Raw genomic sequence first — 25,487 nt, 5'->3', positions numbered from 1 at the left:
CCCAAAAAGGTACTGATCATCAAAATTATATTATTAACAAAAACTACAATGACCCATGATTAAACTTTCTGAAAATCACAGGGATATGTTAAAGCGAAAAGTTATTACCACAGGAAGAAACTCGCGTAGGGCGGTGCCCTCTTGTGGACGATGAGGGGCGGCAGGATCAGGGCCGATTCTAGCCTTTCTGCTGCCTGAGGTAAAAATGGAAATGGTGTCCCTTCCCCTGCAACGAACCCCTGATCCCTACTACATTTGGGTCACCAAATTTATTGATACAGATAAGTGGCATCTACACTTAACAGGATTTGATCTAGTCCATCATACAGTGGAATTCATTACATTTCTCCCTTTGTCACTGCTGAATTAACCAACAGTTGTCTTTAGCTCTGTGCAGCAAACAACAAAACTGACAACACAAATAAAACATCCTATATATAGCCCACTGAATAAATGAAAGTATATACAGCACCCACAATTATATATACCAGACCTCCCTTATTAATTTAGATAGTATATACAGCCAGACCCCATCACAGATAGTATATACAGATAGGTGTTACTCATAGACAGTATATACATGCAGGACCCCCCCCAATTATAGTATATACAGGCAAGACCCCCATAGATAGTATATACAAGCAGACTCCCTCACAGATAGTATATACAGGCAGGATCCCCACTATAGACAGTAAATACAGGCAGGACCACCACCACCATATATAGTATATTTATATGCAGTACAATCCCTCCCATAGATATTATGTACAGGAAGAACCCCTCCCCCCACCATAGTATATACAGCGAGGAACAACGTCCATAAAGAGCACATGCAGCACCCCCACCCCTCTAGATAGTAAATACAGGTAGAACCTCCTCACAGATACTATATAAAGGAAGGACCCCCATAAAAAGGTATACACATAGGCAGGATGCCCTGATAGATTTACCCTAGGGGATGGGGTGAGATAAACCCTGGAGACGACAGCTTCAGGAGAGGAGAGGAGAGAGAGGAGGACTGGGCAGGAATGGTGCCTCACCTCAGGCAAATAGTGCAGCATAGTGGACGGGTCGGAGTCAGAGGATAGTGCTGGCCAGGGGCGTAACTAGGTGAGACTGGGCCCCATAGGAGATTTCAGCATGGGACCCCCTACTACCTCAATAAAATCTATACATATTTGTAAAATTACACACATTTATATACTCCAGTACACACACAGTTCTACACTCATGCACACATTATTACACTCTTACACACATGTATAAACTCATACGCACACATTTATATACCTGCTGTGGGCAAAAGGAAGGGTGATTATATGCAAACTCAGACACAGCTAGTGAAATTCTTGCAGATAGCATCAATGAATTACTTAACAGACACCCTAACTATTTGATCCTCCTACTGGGGGATTTTAACAAAGCAGTATCCAAGGACACCTTGCCTAACTTCTATCAATATGTTAATGACGCAACTAGGATTGAGAATATTCTAGATCTGGTTTGTTTAAACGTTGAGGATGCATAGAAGATTAAGATATGCCACCCTCCTAGCAACGCTCACCGAAACATTGTTGTAGGAAAACCAATCTACAAACAATTAGTTAAGAAACTCCCACTGACATCTAAAATCATACGCAGATGGTCTGACAAAAAAATAGAAGAACTCGTAGCAAACCTCAGCTCGACTGACTGGAGTGTGTTTCAGACAGAGGATATAAATGAATGGTCAGATAGCATCAGTTACTACATGAAGTTCTGTCTGGGCTCTGTTATCCCAGAGGAATATCCCACTGCTTCCCTAACAACAAACCTTGGGTAACCAAGGATCCTAAATTACTGCTGAACAAGAAAATGGATGCCTTCAGATGCAAGGATAAAGCAGAACTTAGGAAAATACAAACTAATCTGAGATCAAAAATATGGAAGAGCAAAGGCGAGTATGTTAAAGAACTAGAGGCAAAACTTGCAAATACACTAACAACATGAAGGAGGTCTGGGCAGGGATAAAAAGAATCAGCGGCATGGGGGGGGGGGGGTGTTGGGGGGAACTCAACCTGAGTGAGGAATGGGTGCAAAAGGTCGATGGTATTAATCAATTCTTTAATCGATTCTCGGATGGCTTCCCGGGTGACGCAGCTATGTCTGGTCACCCATCCACTACACTCCTACACCAACTAATGGAGCTAACACCTATGGAAATAAGGGGCTGAGGGTAACAGTGGAGGAAGTTAGTAGGGCCCTATCTGGGATCAGACCCAACAAGGGTGTAGGGCCAGATGGAATCTGCCCCCAAAAAACAACAGACTGAAAGGACTTCCGCCCGATCGAACTCACATTCCACATAAGTCCTTGATCGATTCTTTGCTATCACCTGTTGGGGAGGCACAGTCAAAAGGAGGGAGGAGAATAAAATTTAAAAAAATTATTAAGAGGGCTCAAGGCACTGTTGGCCTTCAACTTGGTCAGTTTGAAGAGGTCTGGCAGGAAAGATGCATTAACAAATTCACCGTGATTACAACCAAAAAATCACTCCCACTGTACCAATGCATTGCAGATCAGCTTACCACTGTGTGTTAATTACTGTTTGTTTGAATTTCCTGTGTGTTTACATGTATTTATCTATGTGTACTCCTGGCTCGAATGATGTATGCACAAAGCTATTTCTTGAAAGGAATCAATAAAGTTGTATTGTATTGTATATATAGGGGCTTATTTATCAGGGCTTCTGCGCCAGAACACTGGCATACAAGCCCTGAAATAATCGCAAATGCTAGAGTATCGTTAACTGCTCATAGTCAGAAGAGGAGCACTTTTTGTAAGAAAAACAGCCATGTTTTTCAACCTCAAGACAACTTCTTAGTTACAGACGGACCTCTCGTGCAGCTCTCTGGATGCTTTACTATAGTCCCAGACTGCATCCTTAGTCCCATTATAGCAAAATTTTGAAACTCCAATTGTAACTGAAAAAAAAATTTGTCTGGAACTACAATTATAAAATATACAGTTTCGACTTACATACAAATTCAACTATAGAACAAACCTACGGTACCTATCTTGTACGTAACCCAGGGTCTGCCTGTAGTTATATGAGACCTAATATTCTCCGATGTTTTCCCAAATTACTAATTTAAAAAAAAAACATTTGTTCATACTTTAGTGTGATGAATAGAGATGGGCGAATCGATTCTAACGAAGTGAAATTTGATACGAATTTCACAAAAAAATTTGATTCTTCACAAAGTTTACACTGATTTGCAGGAACAAAGGTTTTTTTCCCCCTCTTTTTTCAGCTAAGTGGGCACGAGCACCTAGTGGCACACATGCTGTTTCAGCAAGTCAAGGCTCCAGCACCTCTGCCAAAGGGAGCTGTTTGTCTTTGACATCATCTCCCGGTCCAGATCCTCCTGTTCCTCGCAACGCATGGCACCAGCAGTCGTTGAGCGAGGCGATTACAAAGAGACAGACCACGCTCTTGTCGAAGTTGTTGGTACTGCAGTCTCTCCCTTTCTAAGTCGTGGACCCTGCACCCTTCAGAGAACTAATGGCTTGTGCCGAACCAAGGTGGAGAGTTCCAAGCCACAATTTTTTTTCCAATAAGACTGTGCCAGCCCTTCACCAATATGTACAACAGAAGGTGGGCCAGTCCTTGAGCTTATCAGTGTCTTCCAAGGTGCATGGCAGCGCGGACGTGTGGAGCTGTAACTATGGTCAGGGCCAGTACCGAGGGTGCGTGAGAGCGGGATGACGTGAGGACGTGACGTAATCCCGGCTCCTCCTCCTTGCCCCGTAGAGCACCCGCAGCATGATGGGAGGTCACCTCTGACGGGACGTGCGGTCCACGGACCAGACCTCGCTGCCCCGTGGGAAGCTGAACTGGAGCGGAGCTGTGAGCCGCGAGGACCTCGGCAGAACAGGTTACTGCGTCTGGAGCAACGGACACCAGCTCCCCTCTTCCTGATAGCTGCGGCAGTCCCTCAAAGTGAAACAACAGCAAGATGAAGGCGGGTGAGTGTGGCAGGAGCCATGCTGACCGGCCGCTTGGCTGAAGCGAGATGGGACGAACCAGTGCAGTAAGGGAAACGCTAACTCTGAAAAGCTCCAACACGGTGAAGCTCTTGAGGTTTGATGCATACCTTATGATATCTACTACTCTCACTGGATGAAAAATCTGGTTTTGCTTTTCTGATTTGAGAGCGGCTAGTCTATGGCATCTACAGTAGCTTGATCGCTATATGCTTTACTAACTCTGACTGAACATCCTTGCTTATGCTAACTGACTCTGAATGCTGTCTGTCGCTATACGCAAAGTGGTATTATATGTCTGTCTACCCTTTGAAAGATTAACAACTGGAAAGGACCGTTCAAACTAACACCCTGAACTAACTTTATTAGAGTGGTATATATATCTACCTGACACATGATTTAGACTAACTACGGTAAAAGCGACCAGGCGCTATAGCCAAATTAATCTGGCAAAATCTATATGTACTACAGAATTGCTTCAAGTCCCCCCCCATTTTTGGACCGAGATGGGTCCGGGCCGGGCGCTTGAACTGTGCACTTATATCCAGAACTAAAATCTGATAATGCAGAGTGGAAGCAAGCCGAGTTCTTTAACTCCGTTGTTTGCTACTGGACTTCGTCAACAGGATATGTGTAACACTGTCTAACACTAACAATTGTGAATGTCGTCTGGAATTAGCGCTTATTTAACCTAAACAAAGCTCTTCCTTGCAATATAATCCAGGGATTTCCCCCACTGCTCTTTCTTCCTTCCTGGACTTATTATTTGGGGACTGGTTTTAATGTCATAATTGTCTACCTTACATATGGTTAATCTCTTTGGTGAAATTTAATTGAGTTTTTTCAAACTCCACATTTCTGTTGATCTTGGACCGGTTCGCCTGCTATAACTGCTCTCCCTGTTCCGAGACAATATTATCGGCCAAAAAAAATAAATAAATAAATAAATAAATAAATAATAATAATTTCTGGAATTGATGCACCAGGGGCGGCATAAATTAAGGGCCCCGATTTAGAGGCTATATACAGTTATCTGTTATGCCATCCAAGATCAACAGTTGTTCCTGAGCTAGGGCCCAATTAATTCAAGCTGGGTCATTCTAGCTAGATAACTGCTCAACTTATCTTAAGGCCTTCCGGACTTAACATTTGGGCTGACCACGGATCGGTCCGTCTATTGTATTTGTTCACCTGGCAGAGGGTTAATATCACCAGCCAAATGTGATTGAAACAACTGCTGTTTAGGTTACTAACAGTATTTTTATGTATAAATTCAGTAACTATACATCGTCTGTTTAGATACCTGATTGCTGGGTTATTGGATTGGATTAATTTTTCAAGTGATAATACAGACAGTAACCAGTATAACGACTTAAATACTGTTATAAGAACAAAATGCCCCCAAAAAACCGTAAATCGGCAGGAGGGGTCTCGCCAAAGGAAGCAAAAGATAGGGCGGGCTCTAAGGCAGAAATATCTGCTAAAATAGATAAGATGTGGAGTTCCCCCATCACCAAAACTAGACAAAATACAAAATCAGCTCAAGGGGACACGCAAACAGTGGCAGAAACGGTAGAGGCACATGCGGAGGCTGGCTCAGAAACACTAATGGTGGAAGGAGATGTTAACCCCATATTATCAGAAATCCTAAATACTGTCCAAAAGACAGGGGCGACAGTAGAAGCATTAGCGGCTCAAGTTGGGTCCCTTACAATAGAAACAGGCTCTATAAAGGAAGAGATGACGAAAATTCGTGAAAAAATATCAAGTACAGTAGCCCAAGTAAGAGCACTGGAGATAGAAACCAAAGGGATGAAAAAAGAATTCTCAGGTATCCTTAGAGAAAACAAAGCTTTGAAAGAAAGATTAACGGATCTGGAAGACAGGTCCCGACGCTCTAATATTCGTATTCTAGGGATACCCGAGGAAATTGGTACAGAGGGGCTGGAGTCGTGGCTTCAGACTTGGTTGGTTGAGCTAATGGGTCAAGAGTTGCTCTCCAAAATGTTTACAATAGAGAGAGCTCACCGTATACCTAGCAAAAGACCCCCACCTGGTGCCCCACCCCGAGCCATTCTTGCTAAATTACTCTGCTTTCAGGATAGAGAAGCAATTATTAGATTCTCCCGTGATAAGCAAGAAATTACTTATAAGGGTACCAAAGTCTTTTTCTTTCCAGATTACTCCAAGGCCACGCAGCAGAAACGAGTGAAGTTTAGAGAGGTTAAAAAACGATTGAAAGATGCAGGAATGAAATTCTCATTACTATATCCAGCCCGCTTGAGAATTATATTTCAGGACAAAAGTAACTTTTTTGAAAATTCTGAAGAGGCCTCAAGTTGGTTGGAGTCAAAGGGGTTTTAGATAGACACTTAATCTAGGGGAGAAAAAAGACCTCCGCAAGATACATTTATGTGTAATATATTTTGAGGGTGACTCTTGGGGAAGGAGAGGGGATACGCTGGAGAGAAGAGAACTGCCAATATGAGCAGGTCAGGTAGAAGGGGGGGGGGAGGGGGGGAGGGGTGGGGGGAGGTAGGGAGAGGGGCCCAGCCGGGGATGAGCAGAGGTCTAAGGTGGTTTTTTTTTGTTCGATTTATTCTGGTTTTTTTTGTTTTTTTTTTTTTTTTTTCTCCCTCTCTCTCCTGATAAACCAAAATGGCGGTACAAATCTTTGTATGGAACGTGAGAGGTCTGAATGACCGGTTGAAAAGATGTACCGTAGATGATGTAGTTACCCGGCATCTACCGGGAATAATCTGTCTAACAGAAACCCACCTGACGGCTGAATCATCAGGATGGCTAAATAAAAGATGGGCAGCGATCAGGCTACATGCATACGGCTCCGTATACTCAAGGGGGGTTTCGGTTTTGGTGCATAACAGGGTGGATATCAAGATTATTTTGACAAAAATAGATAAAAGGGGTAGATTTATTTTTATTTACTGTGATCTTCATAAAATCAGATGTATTCTCGCATTTGTTTATATCCCTCCCCCATTTTCATACGAAGTCCTACACCTATTAATTCAATTTAGCCTGGATAAACAGGATTGCCCGATTCTGGTCCTAGGAGACTTTAATGCGTGTATGGATAATGCGCTAGATAGACTGAATATGAAAGGTCTTAATATAGTGTCAAGGAAAACAGGATTGAAGGATTTCTGTGAAGAATGGAATCTTAAAGATGTCTGGCGGGTAAAACATCAAGAGAAGAAAGCCTACTCCTGCCTAAGCCGCACGTATTCCACACTGTCCAGGATTGACCTTTGTTTAGCGAATGATAAATTCTTATTATACATCAAGAAGATGAAATATGAATCGATAGTGATCTCTGATCACGCGCCAATTAAGATACTGCTGAATATGGCAGAGGGGGCAACTAGGGACAGGTTTCGACCCTTTCGGCTGAACCCTCATTGGTTAACAATCCTGGACAGTGTGGAAAAGATGTCAATCTTGATAGAAGAATTTTGGGAACAGAATGGGGGTAGTAGTAACCCATTATTAGTCTGGGACTCGCTAAAAGCATATGTCCGAGGAATTTATTACAATGACATCGTGTGGGCAAAAAGACAATTTAGGAGGGAGGAGGGGAAATTGAAGAGGGAAGTAGAGATAAAATCAAATCAGGTAACAGCAAACCCCTCACCAGAAAATAGGGATTTATTGATAAATGCCCAGACCGCCTATAATTTATTCGCCCAAAAAAAAGCTCAAAACAAAAATTTTTTTTCTGGCCAAAGGAACTTCACAGAGGGGGGAAGATCCGGGAAATTATTAGCAGCTAAAGCATCCGCGGCCAGACAGAGAGAGGGAATTTTTCTTATTCGAAATCATGAGGGCAGTATCACACAAGAACAAGGGGAGATCTTGGAATCATTTTGCAAATTTTACTCCTCCCTATATCAATCAGAAGCCAATTATACTGAGCAGGAGCTGGATGACTTCCTCGACTCCGTCCCCCTCCCTCGCCTCCCAGAGGATGGGGGACGCGGGATAGGGGGGATGGTGTCGAGGGACGAGATTCAGAGGGCCATTAATGAAGCATCGGCTGACTCCGCACCAGGGCTGGACGGACTACCCTTCCCATTTTATAAGAAATTAAATAAGGTATTGATTCCCATTCTAGAACAGGTGTTTTCAGCAATTTTTGAGAAAGCCCAAGTTACAAACTCAATGACTGAGGCATCCATTGTTGTATTTTTAAAAAAGGGCAAAGATTCGGTAGACATGGGGTCGTATAGACCCATCTCTTTAATCAACTGTGACATAAAAATCTTGGCCAAAGTTCTCGCTATGAGACTAAAAGAAGTAATTGGCGATATTGTGCATCCAGATCAAAATGGGTTTATTCCCGACAGGGGCACAGATTATAATCTACATAGGCTTTTTTCGGATATACAGTTGGGGGAGGGGGAGAGCCGCTCCATCCTGTCGTTGGATGCTGTCAAGGCCTTCGACAGGGTGGAGTGGCGGTTTCTCTGGAGAGTGCTGGATAGATTCGGATTGGGAGCAGAATTTATCAGGTGGGTTCGCATCTTATATGACGCCCCCACAGCAAGAATGAATATTAATGGCAGTTTTTCAGACTCCTTCCCTCTATATCGTGGCACCCGACAGGGATGCCCCCTCTCCCCCCTATTGTTCGCACTATTTATCGAGCCCCTAGCAATACTTATAAGACAGGCGGAATGGATTAAGGGGTGGGGAAGTGGGGGTGAGAAAGACAAGATATCATTATATGCTGACGATATCCTAATGACCATTCAAACCCCAGAAAAAATACTAAAAGAGGTTTTTAACCTCGTTACAAAATTCGGAAAGTTTTCGGGGTTAAAAATCAATTGGGAAAAAACAGTAATACTCCCACTGGATGGGGAAATAACTGACCCTGGAATGCAGATAGAGGTACTGCATAAGGGGGATGCCATTAAGTACTTAGGGGTTATGGTTACATCCGATCTGAGGAAATATGTGGACCTAAACATTACCCCAATAGTGGAAAAAATTCGGCATAATGTCACCAAATGGCTTAAAATGCCCTTCTCAAGAGCAGATAGGGTCGGATTGATTAAGATGTTTTTACTCCCACAACTATTATATCCACTATCGGTCTGCCCAATATGGATCCCCAAAAAATTGTTTAAAGTAATCGACTCCATCCTCAGTGAATTGATTTGGGAAAGAAAAAGGGCTAGGATGAAACTCATTAATACCTGCAGGACAGCAGAGCAAGGGGGAATGGGAATCCCATGGATTTTTGGGTATTATATATCAGCCCAACTAAAATTTTTAGTCAGTAGACGCAATTGTGATGCGTATCATAGGTTAGTTAGTTTAAGTATAGGAACTAGGGACTCAATTTTCACTTTACTAGAGAGCGGGGAACTCACACAGGGACGATACAGAGGTTTGTATATAGCAAAGTTGCTGAATAAAGTATGGATGACACTGAAAGAGATACTAAATTTGAAGGGGATTTTCTCATTTTCACCAGTATGGGATAACTTTAATTTTGAAAAATTTAGATTAATCACAGAGATAGATGTTTGGAGACAGAAGGGGCTGAACTCACTGGCACAAGTATGCTCAGAAAGAGGCATGCTAAGCTTAGAAGAAACACAAAGACAATTTGGCAAAGGGGGATAATGGTTTTTTCTTAAAATATTTTCAATTATACTATGCGTATATAAGATCGGGTGATAGAAGTAGGTTTAAAATTGAGAAAAATAAGTGTATCGAGTTTCTAAGAAACTCTTTAGTCACTAAGAAAATCACATCACAACTATATAAAATAATACTGTATGAATGGACTGAGAGGGAAATAATACCCTCGAGTAAAAAATGGGAAAAGGTAATTGGTAATATGTCCAGGGAATTTTGGAAAAAATGCTATAAAGAAATAATATTGGCATCTATGTCATGGAACCATAGAATGACTCAGTTCAATTTTGTACATCAACTATATTATACTCCAAAAGCATTATATGCTATGAACTTGAGGGAAGATCCCTCCTGTCAACGCTGTTTGGCAGAGGAAGCGGATTTTGTACATGTAGCCTGGTCCTGCCCTGAGTTAGAGAACTTCTGGAGACAAGTTTTTTATTTTGTGGAAAAAGAATTGTCGATATCTCTCCCTTGTTCACCCCAAACTGCGATCTTAGGGGTATACGAATTGAATCGGCAGGAAATAGGTAAAAAACGAGCGATCAGCAAAATTCTCCTGCTGGCAAGATTGGGAATAGCCAGAAAATGGGGCAGCACGCAACCCCCCACGTACATGGAATGGATAGAAATGATTAGAAAAATCAAAGCGTGGGAAAGAATCAGCTATTTGAGAAGGGGAGGTCTCCATACGTGGAAAAAAATCTGGTTGGTAGGAGGGAGAAAGTTTCAAGAATTATAAGAGATACAAATATGGTTAGGTGGTATTTATTTACTTACTTATTTAGTTCAAACTTTTTTTTTTTTTTTTTTTTTTTTTTTTCTCCTTCCCCTTTCTCCTCTGCTCTTCAGTGGGTGGGCAAGGGTGGGAAAGGGACGGGGGGGTGGGAAAGGGGGTGGCTATGGGGAAAAAAAATAATCATGATTATGATACTAAGCCCTGTAAAAGAGTCATATTATATGTGAGTGTATGTTCTCCATCTTTTATCCTGTAAAAGAGTCATATTATGTGTAAGTGTATGCTTTTTATCTTTTTGTATACTGAAGGAATAAAGGTTTCCTTTAACCAAAAAAAAAAAAAAAAAATGGTCAGGGCCAGTACATGTCCTTTACAGCCCACTGGGTGAATGTGCTTCCAGCCCAGCCACACCAACAACTTCCACAAGAGATGCCGCTTTTTCCTCCACGTTGTCAAACTGTTGCTCCTGCGCCAGTGTCCGCCGCCTCCTTCTCCACCACCACCTCAGCCTCCACAAGTGCTGCTCCATTACTGTATACCACATGTGCAGGGCACACTGGTGTCACACAGTTCTACACCTGGTTTGCCTAGGTGAACAAAGTCACACAGGGGAGGAACTGTGTGGCTTTCTCCGTGACAACTAAAAATCGGAACCATGGTGACAGACAATGGGAGGAACATGGTGTCCGCGCTGCACCGATGAGGAATGTTCCATGCGCCCTGCATGGCGCACGTGTTCAATCTGGTTGTCAACAAGTTCCTGAAGTCTTCCACCCATGTGCAAGACATTCTAAAAATGGCCCGGACACTGTGCACGCACTTCAGTCATACTTACAAAGCCAACATCATAAGGAAGAACTACACATGTAGTAGAAAATTGGGCACATGAAAAAGGCAAACTGAGCAAGAATACAAAATGGCCATGTGCTATGCCAAAATAACAATCTTTATGAAATATAAACAACAAATTATGTATATACACCAGACAAAAAACCAATAAAAGCAGTTAAAAAGGAAAAAACAATCCTATATCTGAAACCCAAGGGAGGTTTGGGCCCATAATAAGGCCCCTGGAAAAGAACACCTCCCTACCCAGCCCCACACCCTGAACCTGTCCAGCAAAAGATGAAAACAATATAAAAAAAATGAATACCATCAATGATACAGCCCTGCAGCGAATGATAATGCAATGTATATAAACATAATAATTACCAAGCAGGCCGGACAGATAGGGGAGGGGCTGGTGTATATACATAATTTGTTGTTTATATTTAATAAAGATTGTTATTTTGGCATAGCACATGGCCATTTTGTATTCATACTTACAAAGCCAAGCACACCCTCCTCGAGTTGCAGCGTCAGAATGGCCTACCCCAACATAGTCTGATATGCAACCGTTGGAATTCCAGCTTTTATATGTTAGACCGCCTGTATGAACAGAGAAAAGCCATTAATGATTTTTTGATGATGCAAGCGGACCGGAGTACTCCCCTGTGTAACTTTGATGTCACTGGCAACTCATGCGTGACACCTGCCGTTTGCTCAGGCCCTTTGAAGAGGCCACGTTATTTTTCAGTCACCAGGACTGTGGGATGAATAACGTCATTCCACTGCTTCATGTCCTGGAACTCATGCTGCAAAATCTGTCTGGTCAGGGCACTGGAGAAGTGGAGACTACATCTCATGGCCGCATGAGTCCGGTGGGGGCTGAACTGAACTGAGGACATTGGAGCACAAGCAGAGTCTGGTGCTATTTGTGGTTTTTGCAGTATACAGTGGAGATGGAGGCCACGAGTCCCTCAGAGTCACTTGCGGAGCTGGCCCGCAGCATGCTGCTTTGCCTAACTAGTGACAGCCAGGGATGACTTTTGGCTCTTCACCCTCTTGGACCCTCGCTACCGGTCAAAAATGGGTGACTTTTTTTCCTGCTGCTGAGATGGAGAAACAACTGGCATACTATAGATAAATACTGAGCACACAATTGGCCGCTGCCTATGTGCGCCATTGTCCATCCTCTGTCCGTTCTGACCGGGGGATTCCTGGCAGTATTTGCTCAAGTACTACTGCCACGGCTACTGTGGGGAGCTGGTGGGGGGGGGGGGGGGTAGGAGCAGTAGCAGTTCCCTCAGCAGGAGCTTAAATCTGGATTCCTTAATGAGCAATTTCCTTCACCCGCCTATTGAGGAGGGTAGCTGTTGCCAGCAGCAGCAGCAGGACATGAAGCAGCCACATTCCTGAGGCAGTGGCCTACTTGGACAACACTTTACGACCTCAGGTAGAGGATCCCATGGACTACTGGGCAGCCAAACTTGATGCAGTAGGGAAGCTGTCCTGCTTGGCCAGTAGTGAGGTATCAGAGCGGGTGTTCAGTGCAGCGGGGGCCATCGTTACCCCAAGGAGAACCCGCTTGTCCACCCATAATGTGGAGAGACTGACCTTTGTCAAGATGAATCAGGCTTGGATCAGCCAGGATTTCAACTCACCAATGCCTAATGCATCAGATTAGATCAACCATGACGCCTCCTCCAAACTTTGAGAAATGAGTCTGGGTTCTATCTGCCTCAGCCACTATTCTGATGCTGCCACCCGCCTGATGCCACACATCTGCTGCCAGTTGCTCCATCTGCCACCTACCATCTTTACCAGAGACTGGAATTGTCCGCCACCTCCATACTATATTATTGTACCACCCAGTACGCTTCTGCTGCTGCTGAAGCCACCTCCACACTATATCATTGTGCCACCCTGTGGGCTCCTGCTGCTGCTACTGATGCCGCCTCCACACTATATCATTTTGCCACTCTGTGGGCTCCTGCTGCTGCTGCTACTAATGCCACTTCCACACTATGTCATTGTGCCACTCTGCAGGCTCCTGCTGCTGCTGATGCCACCTTGACACTATATCATTGTGCCACTCTGTGGGCTCCTGCTGCTAGCAACCTAGTAAACTTCAGTAGTCTGAAGATTTCATTCAGTGTGCCATATGTATATTTACACTCCTGCTGTTGGTTCCTTTTCAGCAACTTTTAGACTCTGTCCCATTTTTGCGCCTAAAAAGTCACAAAACAGAGCATGCTAGACCCAGATTTACTTTAGCAGCTACTATTTGGGACTAAAAAGTCAGGCTGGCGGATGAGGGGGATATCAGCTCTGGGGTAGCAATGCTGCAGCAAGACATGGCCTCTAGCAACCAGGGGACTGTCTGCTCCAGTAAGAAGGGTAATGGGAGCACAGGCAAGGTCAGACAGGTGCTGGTAGTGGGAGATTCAATTATTAGGGGAACACACAGGGCAATCTGTCACAAAGACCGTGCATACCGAACAGTGTGTTGTTTGCCGGGTGCTCGGGTTCGGCATGTTGCGGATCTGGTTGACAGATTACTGGGAGGGGCTGGTGAGGAACCAGCGGTCATGGTCCACATTGGCACTAATGACAAAGTAAGAGGTAGGTGGAAGGTCCTTAAAAATGATTTCAAGGATTTAGGCCATAAGCTTAGGGCAAGGACCTCAAAGGTAGTTTTCTCCGAAATACTACCTGTACTACGTGCCACACCAGAAAGGCAGCCGGAGATCAGGAAAGGAGGGTTTTGGGTTCATGGAGAACTGGGCTGACTTTTCTGTCGGCTACAGGCTCTACAGTAGGGATGGGCTGCACCTCAATGGGGAGAGTGCAGCTGTTTTGGGGGAAAAAATGGCTAGAAGGTTGGAGGAGTGTTTAAACTAGAGACCTGGAGGGAGGGCAACTACACTTGCGCAGGGCAAATAGACAGTGTAGATAGAGAGCTGGGAAGAGTCATAGTCCATGGGGATGGAAGGGGGGCTGGAATAAGATTGGGGAACAAAATGAATAGGGATAGGGAAAACCATATAAAGTGTATGTACACAAATTCCAGATGCCTCACAAACAAAATGGAGGAACTCTTGATGTTGGAGCGGAAATATGATATAGTGGGTATCAGCGAGACATGGCTGGACAGTAGCTATGACTGGGCTGTTAATATAGATGGTTATAGTCTTTTTAGAAAGGATCGTATAAATAAAAAAGGGGGAGGGGTTTGTTTGTATGTGAATTCTTGCCTCAAGCCTGTCTTGCGAGATGACATCAGTAACGCAAATGCAAATGCATTTGATTGGAGATATGAGGAGGGAAAAATAATAATAAAATATTACTAGGGGTTTGTTATAAGGCTCCAAATATAATGGAGGCAGCAGAGGAAATGCTGATAAGTGAAATGGATGCGGCTTCAAAGCATGGTGAAGTACTTATCATGGGGGACTTCAATTACCCATATATTGACTGGGGGCAGAAACCTGCAGGTCCTTCAAAGGCAGCAGGTTCTTGTCAACAACAAAAGACAATTAACTAGTCCTAGAGCCAACGAGAGGGGGGGCACTGCTGGACCTTATCCTTACCAACAGACCTGATCAGAACAACAGGTTGGGGGGAACATGGGTAATAGTGATCATAATATCATTGATTTTGTATTACGCTTTACTAAGAGCGTTAGGGAAGGGGCAACCAACACTCTAAACTTCAGGAGGGCAAATTTTCAGCAACTAAGGGAAGACCTTAAAGGCAAAGACTGGGATAATGTTCTCAAAGACAAAAGCCCCCCCCAAAAATGGGACTTTTTCTCATATATTCTGAAAAAGTCCTGTGAGAAACACATACCTTATGGGAAAAAATATAAGAGGAACCAGAAAAAGCCAATGTGGCTAACTAGTCTTGTAAGGAAAGCAATAAGCGAGAAAGATAGTGATGAGGCATTACAGGATTATAGAGAAAAATAAATCCTGTAAAAAGCAGATAAAGGCCGCAAAAATAGAGACTGAGAGAAAAATTGCCAAGGAGATCAAAAATAATCCCAAATTATTTTTCAAGTATATAAATGATGAGAAACTAAAAACAGAGAGTGTGGGTCCGCTTAGAAATAACATGGGGGTCATGGTGGAAGGAGAGGAGGAAAGGGCCAATCTACTGAATGTCGCCTTCTCAACTGTCTTTACCGAGGAAAAATCCCCTGGTGGAAGACACAATGAGGAATAATGTAAATTCTTTTTGGAATGACAAAAGTTTAAACCAGGAAGAGGTACAGCGCCGCCTCGCAACCACTAAGATAGATAAATCACCGGGGCCAGATGGCATACACCCCCGGGTTCTGCATGAACTATGTACCGTGATAGACAGACCGTTATTTTTAATATTTGAAGATTCACTGAGGACTGGTTATGTTCCACTGGACTGGCACATAGCAAATGTGGTACCAATATACAAAAAAGGATCAAAAAGCGATCCTGGAAACTACAGACCCGTGAGTTTAACTTCTGTGGTGGGGAAAATATTTGAGGGGTTTGTTAGAGATGCTATCCTGGAGTATCTCACTGTGCAAAACCTTATAACCCAGCATCAGCATGGGTTTATGTGAGATCGGTCCTGTCAGACTAATCTTATTGGTTTCTACGAGGAGGTAAGTTCAAGACTGGATCTGGGGGACGTTGTGGATGTTGTATATCTGGACTTTTCAAAGGCATTTGACACCGTGCCACATAAAAGGTTGGTATATAAAATGAGACTGCTGGGAATAGGGGAAAATCTGTGTATTTGGGTAATTATTTGGCTTAGTGATAGTAAACAGAGGGTCGTCATTAATGGCAGATTCTCAGATTGGGTTGACGTTACCAGTGGAGTGCCACAGGGGTCAGTATTGGGGCCACTTCTTTTTAATATTTTTATTAATGACCTTGTAGTGGGTTTACACAGTCAAGTTTCAATATTTGCAGATGATACTAAGCTGTGTAAAGTAATAAACACTGAGGTAGATAGTTTAGCATTACAGAAGGATTTGTGGAAGCTTGAGGAGTGGGCAGAGAAATGGTTGATGAGGTTTAATGTAGATAAATGTAAAGTTATGCACTTGGGCCAGGGAAACAAAAAGTATAATTATGTTCTAAACAGTCAATTACTTGGTAAAACTGGAGCTGAAAAGGACTTGGGGGTATTGGTGGATGATAAACTTAATTTTAGTGACCAGAGCCAGGCGGCTGCTGCTAAAGCAATTAGAATTATGGGATGTATCAAGACATGAATAGATTCTCATGATAAAGACATAGTTTTGCCCTTATACAAATCCCTGGTCAGACCACACATGGAATATTGTGTACAGTTTTGGGCACCAGTGTATAAAAAGGATATAGTAGAGCTGGAACGAGTGCAGAGGAGAGCAACCAGGATTATTAGGGGAATGGGGGATTAGAATACAATGACAGATTACAAAATTTGGGATTATTCAGTTTAGAAAAAAGACGACTGAGGGGAGACCTCATTACAATGTACAAATACCTGAACGGACAGTACAAGGATCTCTCGAAAGATCTTTTTATACCTAAGCCTGTGACCAGGACAAGGGGGCATCCTCTGCGCCTGGAGGAGAGGCGATTTTGCCATCAACATAGACAAAGGTTCTTTACTGTAAGAGCAGTGAGACTATGGAACTCTCTGCCGCAGGAGGTTGTTATGGCGGACTCTATGTACATGTTCAGGAGAGGCCTGGATGCCTTTCTGGAGAGAAAAAAATATCACGGGTTAAGGGGATAAAACATTTATTTAATTCTTAAAGGTTGGACTTGATGGACTTGTGTCTTTTTCCAGCCTTATATACTATGATACTATGATACTATGAAATGGGAGACTAGACAGGCAACTTATCAAATGTATCACAAAGGCCAAATAAATTAAGTTAAATTGCAATGATTAAGTATGCCGACTTAAAATTGGCAGCCAAAGAACTATGATATATGTGCCCCATGTAAATGTACATGTGTTAGTAAAATTGATCAGACAATGAATGGCTGATGTTTCAATTGCAAATGTGAATGTCATAAAACCAAAAGTGAAAAAGAAAACTAAAAAAAAGTGAAAATATGTATCTGCAAGAATAAATATATAAAGATATTATGTATATGAAAACACTGAAATATGAATATATAGCCCAAAAATAATGAATGTAGTGTCAAATCATTATAAAGTGAGGAGTAGAAGACCCCGTACCTGGGGTGACATGAAAATGAATTAATTTCACTCTATCTCCCATGGTATGTTGTTATATATCTTTGAGGTTGTGTCACGATTTCGCCTGCTGTCTCCTCTGTCCGTGCTGGTAGGATTAGGAGACACTGAGTTTTTCGTCATCCTGCAGTCTGAACTAGGTTCTATGCTGTCTGACTGACCTGATGTCTGCTACACACCTCAATGATTCTATCTTGCAAGAGTTAACACTGTGGATCTGTACTTGCTTGCTCCTTCCACCTGTGGCAGGGCCTAGGTTCCCTATAAGTGTCCAGTTTAGCTTTGACTCCTTGCTGGTCATACGGCTATTCTGCTGTGATACTAGCTTCTCTTGCATTCTCTAGTTCTGGTTTCTGATCTCTTGCCTGGATTTGGTTATTGTTATTCCCTGCTGTTGCTGAATCGGATTGTATACCTTGCCTTATTGTGTTTGTTTGTCTGTATTGTTACGTGTTCACACCTTTCCCAGGGAGGGAATGTTGCCCAGTTATTGGCCTCCATTTAGGGGGGAGCCAATAAGTAGGTAGGGACAGATTGGGGATGTCAGTATCAGGACTCACTGTCCTTGTTTGTGTTACATTACAGGTTGCAATTTAGTTCGTTTATTGGAAGGAAACAGAAGAAAGTTATTAGTTGACTGATCCGCTCGTTTGTAGGCTCAGGCAATACAAGGCCGCTGCTGCCTCGTCACGTGACTTGGGGTGCGACTGTATGGGCTAATTTAACCCATTCAAACTTGCACTCACCTTTAAATCAGGACACAAATTGAGCATAAATCACACCTCATACAGTTCCAGCACTCCAATTTGAGTATTTGCTTTCACCACTTATTGCATTTACACTGGGAGCAATAAGTATCCCACTCTACATCCACTCCTGCCTTTTAGGAAGTCACCTTGTTACACCACTAGACATGCACACTCAGCACTCTAGCAGTCACACAGCTAATCACACTTTACCAGGCTATGAGTTTTCAGAGCATACAGGGACCAAAATGAAAGTAAAAGCTTTAAATACAAAAGTTGTTCAGTACTTCGAAAAAAAAATTAAAATAAAAGAATAATAAAATAAAATGACACGTAACTTGGCAAAACAGTTATAAAATAAAAAAGGAGAAAAATAGCAAACACACAAATCAAAGAAGTTCCTGATTCCCTGGAGGTGAGAGAAATAGGGAACACACCACCTTGTCCAGCATCCCCCATAGAGTGAACCCTGTATTCCACTATATCATATTGTTTTATATGCTCTCTGTTTGGTTCAGGTTTCAGAACCTCACATTCATTAATTAGTCCACAGGATCATTCAGGATTGGACAAAGCGTTAATGAGGGGGAGAGTCCAGGAGTATTTAAACATTTCTTTGTTTCCAAGTCCTGATGCAGGGATGGAGGTAGGTGTGGAAAAGAGATGACCAAATTAAATATTGCAAAAAGTTCGACCTCCGGAAAAAGAACAGGGACAAAAAAGAAAAAACAGAGGAGCTACTGAACCGGCACTCTCCCACTACAGTAAAGGTGGTGAGATTACCTACTGAATGTGAATTGTGACTTAGAAGAGTTGAGCACTGACCTTTTTTATCCAAGAGATGACCAAATGTCTTTTGAAGTCAGCACAGAACATTCAGCTCAGATCAAGCTGTAAAGATATCCAGGACATTGAAAAAGCTGCCTGGATGCTGCGAGAGATACCAACTGTCATATAGTCTTTCCGATAAGTCATGTGTATGTTCCTCAAAATCCTTGTCTCGATCATATTCTTTTAATTCTCAAAAATTGGCCTGTGGGTACCACATTGATCGTTTGAATCAGATGGTCTGAAGAAGCATAGAGAAGGGAGTTTGTCTGTAACATACCATCTTCATCTTTTATAATCTGGAGATCAAGAAAGTCAATATTAGAAGGATCCTCTTTCCAAGGATCCTCTTTCCAGCCTTCTGTAGGGCAAATTGATGTGTAGAGTGACTCAACATCAATTGTGACTAATAAATTGTCAAGTTCAAGTTGAACACCATCAATCCTCTGTAGTATCTCTCAAATCCTCTGTAGTTTAATCTCTCAAATAAGTGGGATGTTTTTGTACCAGGGGATCCAAAATCTTTAGTGATGAAATTCATTAAACTATTCCATACAGTTATAATCGGAAGACCCGGTGGATTGTCTCAATTTTTGGGGATAAAAAAAAAAAAGATGTATAACGTCGCCAGGTTAGGATCTTTGTCCATTAGGTCATTTCTTAATTTCTTTGGCATATTTCTGTTCGCAGATTTTGGCTATCTTATCAAAGGCGGCAGAGCAGGGTATCATTTCAGAGAATTAAAAGTAAGCTTTTGATAACATTGTTTGTCATTTGAGTGTCTGTATAACTCTTTCTTATACATTTCTAGATGCCAAAATACCACATTTCCAACTTTATCTGCGACTTTAATCACAATCCTCTTTTAAATGTTTTAGTAAGTGGATAGTCCAGGCTTCAGAGGCTTTTATTCTGATCCTGTGATGCCAGGTTGGTGAGTTCTTCCGTTTCCTTGAGATTGCGAGTGAAAATCCCTTTTGAGTTTTGTTGGAAATTTACACATCTTCTAAAGGATGACTCGCCTCCATCTCCAGTGGAAGTAATCAATGATGTTCAGGATGTTTTACTCAATTCTTCCATGTTCTTTTGTTTGTGCCAACGGTAGATCTTGTATGTAGGAATGACAAAATACTCTTCAAGTAATTGGTGTAGAACTTTTAATAGATAGATGTATATTGGTAAGTTACCTAATATCTTGTCCCCCCCCAGACAAATTACAGAAAACTTGAAGTAATGTTTCCAACATCTTTAATAAGACAAATAATGAATATACAATAGATTTATGAAACTCTTTTTCTTATCTGGTTTTATTTACATTTTAAAAATGTCATTGTCAGCATTCTGAATGATTGCTGTAGTTTTTATATGTCTAATTCACATTACTTGGCTTCCTGCCAACAACAAGTAGAGAGTCCAGGGATGGGCAACTGCAGCCTATGTGTCTGTGTCAGTCTACTCTCCTCCACAATCATGCAGCTTCATCACCCCATCCCATTCCTTGTCACGTGCATTCAGCAGGCTTGGATGGGAGGGCAATAGACTAGAGGAAAAATGCATGTGGAGACACAGGCACAAAGAGGATGCAGCTACGCCTCCCACAGGACTCACCACTCAATGCTGGCATGGAGCCAGGTTATGTGAAGTTAGCTTATAAAAATGATTCTGAATGCTGAAAAAGGCATTTTTAAAATCAGCATAGGAAAGGCTCTTGGAACCAGCTAAAATGACATTCCTAATGACAGGTTCACATTAATTAATGTTAATTACCTTGCCTACCTGTGCAGGACCCTGAATTCAGACACAGACCCAAATTACACTGCCACCAGCAGCACCACTGTCACCATCACCAAACCTGTCCACACCATCAGTTTGGTTTTCTAATTACATTTTTTCAACTTGTGAGACAAATTGTAACTTTTGGGGGTGCAGCATTTCTTTGTGGGCTCTGTTTTTACAGCTTTCGCTGTGCACTCCATATGACACCTCTCTTTTATTTTTTGGGTCCCTATGATAAAAAAATTTAATCTTCTGTACCAAAATAATTGCCATTTAGACAAATTCTGAGGCTTATCACTTTAGTAATTTTTTTGCGAGATGCATTTATACCAATTTGGGACCTTTATGACTGTTTGATAATTTGTCATTCAAATATTTATGGAATAATCTTTTTTATATTTTGATAGAACAGGCATTGTGTGATGTGGCAATACTTAACATAGTTATGATTTTTACTTTTACTGTTTAATATGTTCTAGGGAAAGGTGGGTCATTTAACCCCTCACCACCACTATCATAACAGCCAAAAATACTTGATAACCAACATTAACCGATTGTCTGCTTTAGGGTGACTTTGTTTTTCATGCGGTTTACTCTTTTTAGGAGGTTATGGGGCTTTGAACTTTAGGTGCGATTTTTCACATTTTCATAAGTGCAAAATCATGCTATTGAGGGACCTGCTCAGATTTCAAGTCACTTTTAGAGGCCTAAATACAGGCAGTACCCAAGTTACAAACAAGATAGGGTCTGTAGGTTTGTTCTTAAGTTGAATTTGTATGCAAGTTGGAACTGTATACTTTATCATTGTAACCCCCAGCCACAACTTTTTTGGTCTCTGTGACAATTGGATTTTAAAATGTTGGGTTGTCATAAGAACCAGGATTAACACTAAAGCTTCATTACAGACACCTGTGATAACTGTTATAGCTGTTTATTGTAGCCTAGGACTAAAGCACAATAAATTACCAATATCCAGAGGTCCGTTTGTAACTAGGGGTCGTATGTAAGTCGAGTGTTCTTAAGTAGGGGACCGCCTGTAATAGTAAAATCCCAAAAATTACCCCATTGTACAAACTACACCCCTCAACGTATGTAAAACAACCTTTATAAAGTTTTTTAATTGTTTTACAGTGGTTAGAACAAAATTGTGTGCAATTTTGAAATTTCTATTTTTTGGGCTAAATGAATGTGTTTTTCAAAAAATGTACACAATCTCAGTGCATAAAATACCAAAACACTCCAAGAAGTTTGATACCCAATTCCTCCAGAGTATAAAAATACCCCATATGTGGTAGTAACCTGCTGTATGGGCACACGCTAGGCCATTGAAGGGTAGTTGCGCCATTTAGAGACGATTTGCATTGTCACTTTTAAATGGCTATACAATCTTTATTTTTTTGGCAATTAGGACAAATAAGGGCCTATTTTCTGCGACATGCGATGCACTTTACAAATAGTTAATAAAATCTCATCAATAAGCTAATGACTAGAGATGAGGGAGCACTAAAATGCTTGGGTACTCATTATTCGAGACGAACTTTTCCCGATACTCGAGTGCTCGTCTCGAATAACGAGCCCCATTGAAGTCAATGGGAGACTCGAGCATTTTTCAAGGGGACCAAGGATCTGCACAGGGAAGCTTGGCCAAACACCTGGGAACCTCAGAAAAGGATGGAAACACCACGGAAATGGACAGGAAACAGCCGGGGCAGCATGCACGGATGCCTCTGAGGCTGCTTAATCGCACCATTATGCCAAAATTATGGGCAAAAGCATGGCCATGACAGAGTGACCGAATGAAGCAAGATAGCATCTAAAACATGCAATAATTGACCCTGACACTATAGGGGACGGCATGCAGAAGCAGCGGCAGCAGTGGCAGGCTAGAGAGTGTCATGGCGACATACCCTAAATGGACACTATGGGGGTCATTTACTAAGGGCTCGATTTTCCCGACGTGTTATCCGAATATTTCCGATTTGCGCCAATTGTACCTGAATTGCCCCGGGACTTTGGCGCACGCGATCGAATTGTGGCGCATCGGCGCTGGCATGCAAGCGACGGAAATTGGGGGCGTGGCCGAATGAAAACCCGACGTATTCGGAAAAACCACAGCATTTAAAAGCCGAAAATGTGTCGCTTGGGAAGCGCTTACCGTCACCTGGTCCAGCTCGGTGTATTCCGGCGCGTTCAGATTATTTTCAGCGCAGCAGCGCCACCTGGTGGACGGCGGAGGAACTACCTTCATAAATCCCGCCCGGACCCGAATCCTGGATCGTGAATGGGCCGGGTAAGTAAATCTGCCCCTATGTATCTGGTGAAACACCTGAAAATTCTGCCTGACACAGCTCGTTTGATAAGGGGATGATGTGCTACATATCCTCTCATGCTCCAGCGTCTGGGGTATAGAGAGTTGAAAGTTGCGCATGGAGACATTGGTGAACGCTGTGGAGGATCGTGGCGGCAAAATGGACAGGAAACAGCAAGGGCAGCATGCATGGATGCCTCTGAGGCTGCCTAAATTATAATTTTCAAAGCAGGCCGGGTCGTTTGAATATTTCACCTAGGAATAATGGAAGTGGAAGTGGAAGCCATGAAAACAACCCAAAATTCTGCCTCACACAGCTCGTTTGATAAGGGGACCATGTATGGAGGCAGCTATATGGACGACTTTTGGAGGCAGCTATAGTGATGACGTGTGGAGGTAGCAATGGAGACAACGTATGGAGGCAGCTAAAAAGACGACATGTGGAGGCTGCTATGGAGACAAATTCATTTGGATAGTGCCTGTATGTGGCAGTCCAAAAAAGTTTTCAAACCAGAGGAGCAGGTAGGTGGTCCTCCAGAAAAATTAAATAGATTGAGTGCCTGTATGTGGCACTCCCAAAAATTGTTTAAAACAGAGGACCGGGTAGGTGGCCCTCCAGAAAAATTAAATACATAGAGTACTATAGCTAGAGCCAGTTGGCCCTGGCAAAAAATAGCTAGTTTCCTCTGCTTTAGTGTACAAAGAGGAGGAGAAGGAGGACAATGAGGAGGAGGAGTGCATACATTATTCAGGTTGAGATTCTTTCACCTGGTGGAGAATGGAAATCCTGAGAAATCCAGGCTTTATACATCTTGATAAGCGTCAGCCTGTCAGCGCTGTCAGTTGACAGGCGTGTACACTTATCGGTGATGATGCCACCAGCTGCACTGAAAACCCGCTCGGACAACATGCTAGCGGCAGGGCAGGCAAGAACCTCCAAGGCGTACAGCGCCAGTTCGTGCCACATGTCCAGCTTTGAAACCCAGTAGTTGTAGGGAGCTGTGTGATCATTTAGGGCGATGGTATGGTCAGCTACGTACTCCCTCACCATCTTTCTGTAAAGATCAGCCCTACTCTGCCGAGACTGGGGACAGGTAACAGTGTCTTGCTGGGGTGACATAAAACTGGCAAAGGCCTTGTAAAGCGTACCCCTGCCAGTGCTAAAAAAGCTGCCTGCTCGCCTACTCTCCCTCGCTACTTGTCCCGCAGAAGTACGCCCTCTGCCGCTAGTGCTGCCAGAAGGGAAATACTGTTTCAGCTTGTGCACCAGGGCCTGCTGGTATTCATGCATTCTCACACTCCTTTCCTCTCCAGGGATGAGAGTGGAAAGATTTTGCTTGTACCGTGGGTCCAGGAGAGTGAATACCCAGTAATCGGTGCTGGAATAAATTCTTTGAACGCAAGGGTCACGGGATAGGCAGCCTAGCATGAAATCTGCCATATGTGCCATAGTCCCAACGCGCAAGAATTCACTCCCCTCACTGGCCTGACTGTCCATTTCCTCCTCCTCCAACTCCTCTTCTTCTGCCCATACACAGTGAACAGTGAACAGTGAAGGACTGAACAATGGTCCCCTCTTCTGTCTCGCCAACATTCTCCTCCTCTTCCTCCTCATCCTCCTCCACCTCCTCCGATATGCGCTGAGAAACAGACCTGAGGGTGCTTTGGCTATCAACAAGGGAATCTTCTTGCCCCGTCTCTTGTGATGAGCGCAAAGCTTCCGACTTCATGCTGACCAGGGAGTTTTTCAACAGGCCAAGCAGCGGGATGGTGAGGCTGATGATGGTGGCATCGCCACTGACCATCTGTGTTTACTCCTCAAAGTTACTCACCACCTGACAGATATCAGACATCCACGTCCACTCCTCATTGTAGACTTGAGGAAGCTGACTGACCTGACTACTAGTTCTGGTGGAAGTTGACAACTGGCAGTCTACAATCGCTCTGCGCTGCTGGTCAACTCTGGATAACATGGTTAATGTTGAATTCCACCTCGTGGGCACGTCGCACAACAGTCGGTGAGCGGGCAGTTGGAGGCGGCGCTGCGCTGCCCTGAGAGTGGCAGCATCTGTGGTGGACTTCCTGAAATGCGCACAGATGCGGCGCACCTTCGTGAGCAAATCAGACAGATTGGGGTATGTCTTGAGGAATTGCTGAACTATGAGATTTAACACATGGGCCAGGCATGGCACATGTGTCAGTCTGCCGAGTTGCAGAGCCGCCAACAGGTTACGGCCGTTGTCACACACAACCATGCCTGGCTTCAGGTTCAGCGGTGCCAGCCACAGAACAGTCTGCGCCATGATGCCCTGTAATAGCTCTTGGGCGGTGT

General features: G+C 43.2%; 1 protein-coding gene across 4 annotated transcripts in view; it reads right to left on the bottom strand.

Moving 5' to 3' along the window:
- The window catches only part of SMPD3 (sphingomyelin phosphodiesterase 3), a 392,437-nt gene that overhangs the window by 352,475 nt on the left and 14,475 nt on the right, over positions 1-25,487 (bottom strand). The window contains exon 2 of one of the 4 annotated variants that reach the window (XM_072117748.1): positions 11,759-11,860. The exons of the other annotated variants lie outside the window; for them this stretch is intronic. The gene's annotated coding sequence lies outside the window, so the exon portion shown is untranslated. The remainder of the gene's footprint in view (positions 1-11,758; positions 11,861-25,487) is intronic. 4 annotated transcript variants of the gene reach the window in all.

This window comes from Engystomops pustulosus, chromosome 7 (assembly GCF_040894005.1).
Source record: "Engystomops pustulosus chromosome 7, aEngPut4.maternal, whole genome shotgun sequence".
Lineage (NCBI taxonomy): Eukaryota > Metazoa > Chordata > Amphibia > Anura > Leptodactylidae > Engystomops > Engystomops pustulosus.
Note: the sequence above shows the minus strand (reverse complement) of the source record. Positions and strands in the feature narration are given on the sequence as shown.